General features: G+C 41.2%; 1 long non-coding RNA gene across 1 annotated transcript; it reads left to right on the plus strand.

Annotated features, from left to right (window-relative positions):
* The first annotated feature begins 4,114 nt into the window (after positions 1 to 4,114).
* Positions 4,115 to 6,097, plus strand: LOC128384184 (uncharacterized). Its single transcript, XR_008324056.1, has 6 exons — positions 4,115 to 4,234; positions 4,899 to 4,973; positions 5,063 to 5,122; positions 5,599 to 5,664; positions 5,877 to 5,921; positions 6,023 to 6,097. It is a non-coding gene; the product is annotated as an uncharacterized LOC128384184 (long non-coding RNA).
* Positions 6,098 to 6,682: the final 585 nt, after the last annotated feature.

A 6,682-nucleotide genomic window follows, 5' to 3' on the forward strand; every position in this document is an offset into this window, starting at 1 on the left:
TCTATGTGACTGTAACTCTGTCTCTATGTGACTGTAACTCTGTCTGACTGTAACTCTGTCTCTATGTGACTGTAACTCTGTCTCTATATGACTGTAACTCTGTCTGACTGTAACTCTGTCTCTATGTGACTGTAACTCTGTCTCTATATGACTGTAACTCTGTCTCTATGTGACTGTAACTCTGTCTGACTGTAACTCTGTCTCTATTTGACTGTAACTCTGTCTCTATGTGACTGTAACTCTGTCTCTATGTGACTGTAACTCTGTCTGACTGTAACTCTGTCTCTATGTGACTGTAACTCTGTCTCTATATGACTGTAACTCTGTCTCTATGTGACTGTAACTCTGTCTCTATGTGACTGTAACTCTGTCTGACTGTAACTCTGTCTCTATGTGACTGTAACTCTGTCTCTATGTGACTGTAACTCTGTCTCTATGTGACTGTAACTCTGTCTCTATGTGACTGTAACTCTGTCTCTATATGACTGTAACTCTGTCTCTATATGACTGTAACTCTGTCTGACTGTAACTCTGTCTCTATGTGACTGTAACTCTGTCTCTATGTGACTGTAACTCTGTCTCTATGTGACTGTAACTCTGTCTCTATGTGACTGTAACTCTGTCTCTATATGACTGTAACTCTGTCTCTATGTGACTGTAACTCTGTCTGACTATAACTCTGTCTCTATTTGACTGTAACTCTGTCTGACTGTAACTCTGTCTCTATATGACTGTAACTCTGTCTCTATGTGACTGTAACTCTGTCTGACTGTAACTCTGTCTCTATGTGACTGTAACTCTGTCTCTATATGACTGTAACTCTGTCTCTATGTGACTGTAACTCTGTCTCTATGTGACTGTAACTCTGTCTGACTGTAACTCTGTCTCTATGTGACTGTAACTCTGTCTCTATGTGACTGTAACTCTGTCTCTATATGACTGTAACTCTGTCTCTATGTGACTGTAACTCTGTCTCTATGTGACTGTAACTCTGTCTCTATGTGACTGTAACTCTGTCTCTATGTGACTGTAACTCTGTCTCTATGTGACTGTAACTCTGTCTCTATATGACTGTAACTCTGCCTGACTGTAACTCTGTCTCTATGTGACTGTAACTCTGTCTCTATGTGACTGTAACTCTGTCTCTATGTGACTGTAACTCTGTCTGACTGTAACTCTGTCTCTATGTGACTGTAACTCTGTCTGACTGTAACTCTGTCTGACTGTAACTCTGTCTCTATGTGACTGTAACTCTGTCTCTATGTGACTGTAACTCTGTCTCTATGTGACTGTAACTCTGTCTCTATGTGACTGTAACTCTGTCTCTATGTGACTGTAACTCTGTCTCTATGTGACTGTAACTCTGTCTCTATGTGTCTGTAACTCTGTCTGACTGTAACTCTGTCTGACTGTAACTCTGTCTCTATGTGACTGTAACTCTGTCTGACTGTAACTCTGTCTCTATGTGACTGTAACTCTGTCTGACTGTAACTCTGTCTGACTGTAACTCTGTCTCTATATGACTGTAACTCTGTCTCTATATGACTGTAACTCTGTCTGACTCTAACTCTGTCTCTATATGACTGTAACTCTGTCTAACTGTAACTCTGTCTCTATATGACTGTAACTCTGTCTCTATGTGACTGTAACTCTGTCTCTATGTGACTGTAACTCTGTCTGACTGTAACTCTGTCTGACTGTAACTCTGTCTCTATGTGACTGTAACTCTGTCTCTATGTGACTGTAACTCTGTCTCTATGTGACTGTAACTCTGTCTGACTGTAACTCTGTCTCTATGTGACTGTAACTCTGTCTGACTGTAACTCTGTCTCTATGTGACTGTAACTCTGTCTGACTGTAACTCTGTCTCTATGTGACTGTAACTCTGTCTCTATGTGACTGTAACTCTGTCTCTATATGACTGTAACTCTGTCTCTATGTGACTGTAACTCTGTCTCTATGTGACTGTAACTCTGTCTGACTGTAACTCTGTCTCTATGTGACTGTAACTCTGTCTGACTGTAACTCTGTCTCTATGTGACTGTAACTCTGTCTGACTGTAACTCTGTCTCTATGTGACTGTAACTCTGTCTCTATGTGACTGTAACTCTGTCTCTATATGACTGTAACTCTGTCTCTATGTGACTGTAACTCTGTCTCTATATGACTGTAACTCTGTCTGACTGTAACTCTGTCTCTATGTGACTGTAACTCTGTCTGACTGTAACTCTGTCTGACTGTAACTCTGTCTCTATATGACTGTAACTCTGTCTCTATGTGACTGTAACTCTGTCTCTATGTGACTGTAACTCTGTCTGACTGTAACTCTGTCTCTATGTGACTTTAACTCTGTCTCTATATGACTGTAACTCTGTCTGACTGTAACTCTGTCTCTATATGACTGTAACTCTGTCTCTATGTGACTGTAACTCTGTCTCTATGTGACTGTAACTCTGTCTCTATGTGACTGTAACTCTGTCTGACTGTAACTCTGTCTCTATGTGACTGTAACTCTGTCTGACTGTAACTCTGTCTCTATGTGACTGTAACTCTGTCTCTATGTGACTGTAACTCTGTCTCTATGTGACTGTAACTCTGTCTCTATATGACTGTAACTCTGTCTCTATATGACTGTAACTCTGTCTCTATGTGACTGTAACTCTGTCTCTATATGACTGTAACTCTGTCTCTATGTGACTGTAACTCTGTCTCTATGTGACTGTAACTCTGTCTGACTGTAACTCTGTCTGACTGTAACTCTGTCTCTATGTGACTGTAACTCTGTCTCTATGTGACTGTAACTCTGTCTCTATGTGACTGTAACTCTGTCTGACTGTAACTCTGTCTCTATGTGACTGTAACTCTGTCTCTATGTGACTGTAACTCTGTCTCTATGTGACTGTAACTCTGTCTCTATGTGACTGTAACTCTGTCTCTATATGACTGTAACTCTGTCTCTATGTGACTGTAACTCTGTCTCTATATGACTGTAACTCTGTCTCTATGTGACTGTAACTCTGTCTCTATGTGACTGTAACTCTGTCTGACTGTAACTCTGTCTGACTGTAACTCTGTCTCTATATGACTGTAACTCTGTCTCTATGTGACTGTAACTCTGTCTCTATGTGACTGTAACTCTGTCTGACTGTAACTCTGTCTCTATGTGACTTTAACTCTGTCTCTATATGACTGTAACTCTGTCTGACTGTAACTCTGTCTCTATATGACTGTAACTCTGTCTCTATGTGACTGTAACTCTGTCTGACTGTAACTCTGTCTCTATGTGACTGTAACTCTGTCTGACTGTAACTCTGTCTCTATATGACTGTAACTCTGTCTCTATGTGACTGTAACTCTGGCTCTATGTGACTGTAACTCTGTCTCTATGTGACTGTAACTCTGTCTCTATATGACTGTAACTCTGTCTGACTGTAACTCTGTCTCTATGTGACTGTAACTCTGTCTCTATGTGACTGTAACTCTGTCTCTATGTGACTGTAACTCTGTCTCTATATGACTGTAACTCTGTCTCTATATGACTGTAACTCTGTCTCTATGTGACTGTAACTCTGTCTCTATATGACTGTAACTCTGTCTCTATGTGACTGTAACTCTGTCTGACTGTAACTCTGTCTCTATGTGACTGTAACTCTGTCTGTTGTTCAGATATTCCCTTTAAGCTGGAGATCCCTGCTCTTCCTGTGCTGGCAGGAAGTGATGTCACTCTGCGCTGTAGGACCAGAGATGGTTCCACACTACCAGCTAATTTATTAAAGAACGGTGCAAATATCACATCTAACCCTAAAGGAGAGCTCACCATCAGTAACGTCCAACAGTCTGATGAAGGTCTCTACTCGTGTTCTGTTGATCTGGCTGGAGAATCTGCAAGGAGCAGGCTGAGGGTCAAAGGTCAGTACACTGACATCACTTCCTGTTTATATGACAGTAGAGTTAATAAACTGATTAACCCTAACCCTAACCCACTGAACTACTGATCTACTGATTCCTCCTCCAGCTGCTCCTACTACCTCTCCTCCTCTCTCAGCCTCTCCTCCTTCTCCTCCTCTCTCAGCCTCTCCTCCTTCTCCTCCTTCTCCTCCTCCAGGATCCTCCACCATCACCACCGCCATCCTAGCATCGCTGGGTTCTCTGGTTCTTCTGGTTCTGCTGCTGGTTGTGGTTCTGCTGCTGTGGAGGAAACAAACAGATACCAAAGATCAACCACGTCTCCATGGTAACCAGACCCTAACCCTAACCCGTCTCCATGGTAACCACACCTTCATCAGGACCCTGAACCGTGTCTCTGAAAACCAGGATCACAATCACTTAGTTCAGGGTCCTGATCCTTCATCGTTATTATCATATATATTATCTATATTATCAGACTCTTATTATGATATATATAATATATATGATCAGAGTGTTATTATAATATTATATTATTATATTATATATTATCAACATTCAGAGGATGTGAAACGCTGCTCTGAGCCTCAGCTGTTTCCTCTGAACGAAGCAAACGTCCCCTTTAGTTTGATCATTAACACGTGATGCTGTCAGTGTCACTCAGTTAATTAAAGAAACTGTGATTTATTTTTTCATAACTTTCATATTTTATTCTAACTTCCATCATGTTTCCTCCTGAAATGTGTTTCAGCTGCTGGTTTGTAACTCACGTCATCTTAGTTCAGCGAGGATTCAAACCTAACCCTCGAGATTAAAGTATTACTAAATATGATGTCACTGACTGATAGTTTACATGTTGATGATGTCATTGACTGATAGTTTACATGTTGATGATGTCATTGACTGATAGTTTACATGTTGATGATGTCACTGACTGATAGTTTACATGTTGATGATGTCACTGACTGATGATGTCATTGACTGCTCCTCAGAAGACACTGACGCACCTCCACCTGCAGACCCCACCTACGCTGACGTCACCATCACTCAGGCAGCCAATAAGAGAAGTACGTCATACCTGTCAATCAACCTGACTGACAGCTTCTAGCCCCGCCCCTCTGAAAACTAACAATCTTATTGGTCCGTTTCATTTCAGGGAGGAAACCTCCTGTTGAGCCGGAGACGATTTACTCTGGAGTCAACACACACACTGCAGGTACACACACACACACACACACACACACACACACACACACTGCAGGTACACACACACACACACACTGCAGGTACACGCACACACACACACACTGCAGGTACACACACACACACACACACACACACACACACACACTGCAGGTACACACACACACACACACACACACTGCAGGTACACACACACACACACTGCAGGTACACACACACACACACACACACACTGCAGGTACACACACACACACACTGCAGGTACACACACACACACACTGCAGGTACACACACACACACACACACACACACTGCAGGTACACACACACACACACACTGCAGGTACACACACACACACACACACACACACACACACACACACACTGCAGGTACACACACACACACACACACACACACACACACACACACACTGCAGGTACACACACACACACACACACACACACTCTAACAGACTGAACTCTCTTTCAGGTCCTGCTGATGTCACCTACGGTCAGGTTGTCATCAGAGGTCAGGGGTCAACTGGACAGAGACCTGGTAACCATGACAACCATACACACACACACACACACACACACAACTTTTTTTCCCTGTAGATGTTAGTGACGTGTGACATCACTAGTTCTTAATTTATACATAACCAAAACTCTGTGTGTGTGTCTATGTGTGTATGTGTGTGTGTGTGTTTGTGTATGTGTGTGTGTGTGTGTGTGTGTGTGTGTGTGTGTGTATGTGTGTGTGTGTTGCAGCTCAGCCATCAGAGCCAGATGTTGTGTACTCCTCAGTGAGAGCAGGTAACACACACACACACACACACACACACACACACACACACACACACACACAGTATATTACCATGACAACAGAACAAACAGTTGCTTTTATTTTGAAACAGGAAATTGAGGACTCTGGTTTCCGGTTACACCGACAGCTGATTGGACGATTCTTCTCACTGTGTTATTGATGCTGTTCATATTTTAATATTTTAATATTTTAATATTTTAATATTTTAATTATTATAAATATTTAGTTTGATGTGGTCAGGGTTCTGGTCTGGGAGGGTTAGGGTTCTGGTCTGGGAGGGTTCTGGTCTGGGATGGGAGGGTTAGGGTTCTGGTCTGGGAGGGTTACGGTTCTGGTCTGGGATGGGAGGGTCAGGGTTCTGGTCTGGGAGGGTTCTGGTCTGGGAGGGTTCTGGTCTGGGAGGGTCAGGGTTCTGGTCTGGGAGGGTTCTGGGTTGATGTGATGTTTTATCAGCTGTAATATTTGTGTTCACTTTGACCCACGGCGACACCTGGTGGCCACAGTCTGTCATTACACCTTATTATTAAATATTATAAACATTAAATATTATAAATATTAAATATTATAATCATTAAATATTATAAATATTAAATATTATAATCATTAAATATTATAAATATTAAATATTATAATCATTAAATATTATAATCATTAAATATTATAATCATTAAATATTATAAATATTAAATATAATAAAAATTAAATATTATAAATATTAAATATTATAAATATTAAATATTATAAATATTAA

The sequence above is a fragment of the Scomber japonicus genome, chromosome 22, assembly GCF_027409825.1.
Source record: "Scomber japonicus isolate fScoJap1 chromosome 22, fScoJap1.pri, whole genome shotgun sequence".
In the NCBI taxonomy this organism is placed as follows: domain Eukaryota; kingdom Metazoa; phylum Chordata; class Actinopteri; order Scombriformes; family Scombridae; genus Scomber; species Scomber japonicus.